We start from the raw sequence: 5,264 nt of genomic DNA, 5'->3' as shown, positions 1-5,264 counted from the left end.
ACTTTAGCGGGGTGTGACAGTATCTAACGCTGATAGGCTATCTGGGACTAAAGAAGAAGAAGGTTCTTTCAAAGAACATACTTGAGCAATATTAGATGATAAGGGATCACAAGAGGATGATGACTTAGAGTGTTCTTTCTTGACATCCTTGGCCATAAGATAGAGGTAGATCGTGTCTTCCTCATCAAAGGATGATTCATCAGAAGAATCAGCTCAGTCGTGTTCTTCAGCGACAAGACCTTTGCCATTATGCTGAGAAATCTTCATCTTCCTGTACTTCTCCTTCAGCTTTTGATATTTGTCATCTTTGGGCTTGAAGGAGGATGAGTTTTTGGAAGTTTTTTTTAGTTTTCTTCAACTTGCATTCACTGGCAAAGTGAGCTTTGCGCTAACAGCTGTAGCAGATTGTTAAAGTCTTGTCAATGGGATTTGACTTTGCCTTATCCGAGATGGTCAGCGAGGGAAATCTACAGAAATTGCTTTTTCTAGCGAACCTTCTAAAAGATTTGGTTAGAAGGGCCAGTGACTCATCAAACTCTACAAGATCATAATCTAACAAGTCCTCAGAGTTAGTAGGGTCTAACTAAGTTAAAGGAAAAGAAGAAACAAGAGGGTTAGAAGAAGAAGAAGATGGGAGATCAGCTGAAGAATCCTCAAAGATCAAAGCTAACGAAGAGATTTTCATTTCTCTGGAATCTTTAATGAGATTTCTCTTCAGCTGACGAGACTGCTCATGATTAAGCAGTATCCCATAAAGAGAACTAAGAGAGAGAGAGAGAGAGGACATATCATTGGACATCTTAAGACACATAGAATAAGTATCCCATGATTCTGGCAAGCATTCCAGAAACTTTGTCAATGTCTTGGAGGTGGAATATTCTCTTCCAACTATCCTCAAGTCAGTAAGGAGATAGCTAAAACCTTACTGTACTTTAGACAATGATTCGTTCTTTCCACAAAGTAAGCTTTCATATTGTCTTACTAAATTTATTTTCCTCGACTCTTGTACTTGAGAAGTACCTTCATATTTAACACAAAGTGTGTCCCACATAGTTTTTGAGGTTCTTAGCTTTATCACAGAGTGATAAACCTCATCGGGAGGAGACATGGATATTATAGACCTTGCACGAGTGTCTATAGCCACTTTCTTCTTATCTTCATCGCTCAATTGATGAGGAATCTTTGGAATCTGCCATTCAGGAATTACAGCAGTCGTGGCAGTTTCAGGAACAGCCGGAGATATAGCATATGGAACATAGGGTCCATTTTCTATATAGTCTGGAATTTCAGAATCCACACCTTCCAAGAAAAGAGACATCTAATTCTTGCAGAGACTGAAGATGTCTCTAATGAATTGGGGAGGTTTGGCAAGAGAGTCATTGTCGTGAAAGTTTGTGCTAGTGTTTTGTAAAACCATTTGAAAAGCAATAAATTATCTAAGGAAGAATAGATAATAAAATGCAAATAAATAACAAAACAATACGAAAAGCAAGGCCTGCTCTGATACCACTTGTTGGTCCCAGCCGAATCTACAAGAGTTTAGAGGTGATCAGTTTATAAAAAGGGGGATGAATACATACACATTAAATTTCACTTTTAAAAATATATATTGATAAAGAAAGATCAATACAGATTTTTATAGATTGTTTGCGGAATAGACAAGGTAAGGAAAAATCTATCTAAAACAATCTAGAGATACACACAGATACACTTAGCAAAATATATGAGATATGCCGAAAGATATAAGACATAAGTGTGTTCTTCTTGGGTATGCGTCTTAGAATTAGAGAGAAATTCTAAATTGCTTGTATCGTAGCATTGCATAAGTGAAGACAACACTCAGCTATTTATACCCATTGCATTAAATGCAATTAAGAAGAGATAGAACACGTGTCAAGCTTTTAGAGGAAAGCTTGTCATTTGCTACAGTGAATAGTACAATTGTCTATTCATGAGCATACATCCTTTTGTGGAGTTGGTGGGCAGTAGAGTCGACTAGTCGGCTCTGTGCTATACTATACTCTTTAAAGGGTATGGGTTTGTCCTTTGTGTTTGGAAGGACAAGACAAAACAACCTTGTATAGCAAGCTTCATTTGATCGATGAATGTTGGAATAACACTGGAGGTCTCTTTAGCATTCACTGAGGCTTGTGCAGTCTTCACACATAGGCTGACCTGGTTGTAATCACTGAATACTACTTCAGATCATGAACGCACGAGTCACTAATCTTCAGTTTCAGTCTTTGACTTTTGCTGAAGGTTATTGGGTGTGAGTTATGTCTTCTTGAAGTATAACTGTCGTTGTAGGATTACAATACATGTTTTAGCGATCACTAAACAGCTGATTACAATACATTATTTCGATTATTTAATTATGGTGTAATTTAAAGTTATGGCATGACCATTATTTATATGTGTGTAACATGTTGTCCCATTATTCACTTACAAATTTTAAAAGAGACGTTTTGGCCATAAAACATTATATACGTTGCAAACTATTTAGTTTAGCGATTTTGGTAAAATAAATGTGAAGTGTATTGCACATTTTTATAAAATATACGAGCGACAATTAATGTTATAATGACGTCACATTATTAATAATATTTCAAGAAAATATTTGAGCGAAATATGAGATATGATGGTATCGGGGATTGATCAACAAAAAATGTTAAGATTAGTCGTGCTAAGATTGTTGGAGAATAATGATCAATTTAGTTACAATTATCTAAGGTGCTTAGAAATGACATGAATTATCATGTAGGTTATGGTTTTTGAGAAAAAACAACCTATCAAACGCTAACAATTCAAGGTGAATACATTATGCCATTTTTATGGGATATATATATGATTATTACAAAATATTTTATCCATGATATTTGCATGATGTGTTTATATGCATATGATGATAACTTGATTGTATTGATGTACATGATATTTAAGTATATGCATGATAAGAAATATGATGTTGATGAGAAAGACTATGATGACTTGATATTATCAATATGATATTCAAGTATGTGATAATGTGAAAAATGACGATGATGCATATGTGATTCATGTTTTCACTTGAATGAGATGCATGTTGCATGTCACAATGAGATTTGCATTAATGAGTGAGTATTGCAAATAAATGATATGTAACTAGTATGATTCGGCAAGATTCGTCCACCGTACGGGGTGGGTTGAACATGAAAGGAGGGCTTGCAATTCCAAGGTCTTGGAGTCCTCATCCATAGAATACGCCACATATGCAAAGAAAAGTGACGAGTCGAGGCCTCACTTGCAAGATAATAACAAAAATACACTAAAACACTATTTATATGTGCATGTGATCATGAAACCTACTGTATTCACTAAGCTTTTAGCTTATACTATGCACATATATATATATATATATATATATATATACTTGGGATCATGTGAGACCAGTCTATTTTCGTGAGACCCGTGAGACCAACATTTTACACTTGAAACTTCACAGCAAAATGCTGTGAAGGTGACTTTTTAAAACCTTTACAGTGTTTTTGCTGTGAAGGTTCGACTTTTTTTAAACCTTCACAGTGTTTTTGCTGTGAAGGTTACGTGTAAAAATGTGGTCTCACGGGTCTCACGAAAACAGGTTGGTCTCACGTGAACCCAACCCTATATATATATCTCAGGTTTCAATTGTCAGTAGACGAGTTGAATGAAGAAAGACGAAACTATGTTTTGAATCATGTTTGATTAGATATTTAATTAGAATTGATTACGTTAAAGCATTTTATACTTCCGCAATTATGTAACTAATTATGTTAAACACATTATGTATGTTTGAATTTTTAAGTTCGTATTTTGTTCATAGTATAAGTTATTAAGAATGACGTCACGACACTCGACGAAAGAAAAAAAATCGGGCATGACACACCAACCATAGAACAGTCCTCCTTTTCCTCAGGATATTTCATAAAGTTAAAAACATTAAAGGTGACATTTTGGTCCTGCACTCTTATGGTTAACTCTCCTTTTTGGACGTCAATGGGGGTTATACTAGTGGCTAGAAAGGGTCTTCCTAACAAAAAATGGGTGTCTTTATTTGCCTCAAAGTCAAGGACTATAAGATCACCAGAAAATATGAACTTGTCCAATTGTACCAATACATCCTCTATCTTTCCTTTGGGAAATGCTATGGATTTTTCAGCCAACTATAAGATAACAGTGGTTGGCCTAGCCTCTCCTGTCCCCAAGGTATTAAACACAGATAAGGGCATAAGATTGATGCTAGCTCCTAAATCACACATGGATTTACCAACATGTTTCTCACCTATTGAACAAGGAATTGTGAAACTTCCAAGGTCTTTAAGCTTCGGGGGAAGTTTGTTTGACAAGAAGGCACTACATCCTTCAGTAATGGCCACAGTCTCATATTCAGTAAATTTTTTTTTTCTTACTCAAGATATCTTTCAGAAATCTGGCATAGCTGGGCATAGTCTCAATTGCCTCCACCAATGGAATATTGATGTGCAATTGTTTGAACACATCCAAGAACTTTTTAAACTGAACTTCCTCCTTCAAGTTTCTTAACCTCTGTAGGTGAGGAACATAAGGTGGAATTGGGCTAATCACTGGTTTCTTAAGATTTTGGACAACAGGCATGGTAGGTGTAACATCGGTTACGCTAATTCTTAATAAAAAGAAACTATTTATCCAAAAGATTTTCCATAAAACAATCTCCAAGCAAATACGGGATATATGTTATAGATKTCCACCAAAWATAAAATAACRAAGCCTGCAACCAACGATTTTCGGTACTATAAGTCGGGTCAAAAAATACAAATATATCTACCCAAAAGTATTATATACATAGATACAACTCAAGACGATATATGCACAACAAGTACCAAAAAGATATCCAGGATCTGGAATCCTACAAGCAGATCTAAACTGATTTATCTTTCCCTTGGACAGCTACCGACCTTCCTGAAAAGAAAATTTATTCTAAAAAAATAAGCGACAAGGCTTAGTGAGATTATACCAAAGCTTATAATTATATATTTTATAAAAAAAATACAAATATTAGACGAAACAAAACATAAAGAATCGCTTATTTGTGAATTAGACTGCTAGCTCAAAAATCTGCCAGAATTTCACCTAGAGCGTAGTACAACCAGAGGCTCTGGTCGTCCAGAGGGCCTCTGGTCGTCCAGAGGGCCTCTGGTCCCGAAGGACTTCCATACTTGGCCATTTAATCACAACAGAAAACTTTGGATCTTTCATCCTTAACATAC

The sequence above is a fragment of the Cynara cardunculus genome (assembly GCF_001531365.2).
Source record: "Cynara cardunculus var. scolymus isolate 2C chromosome LG 16, CcrdV1, whole genome shotgun sequence".
NCBI classification, from domain to species: domain Eukaryota; kingdom Viridiplantae; phylum Streptophyta; class Magnoliopsida; order Asterales; family Asteraceae; genus Cynara; species Cynara cardunculus.
The sequence above is the reverse complement of the archived record's forward strand: the minus strand, read 5'-3'. Positions refer to the sequence as shown.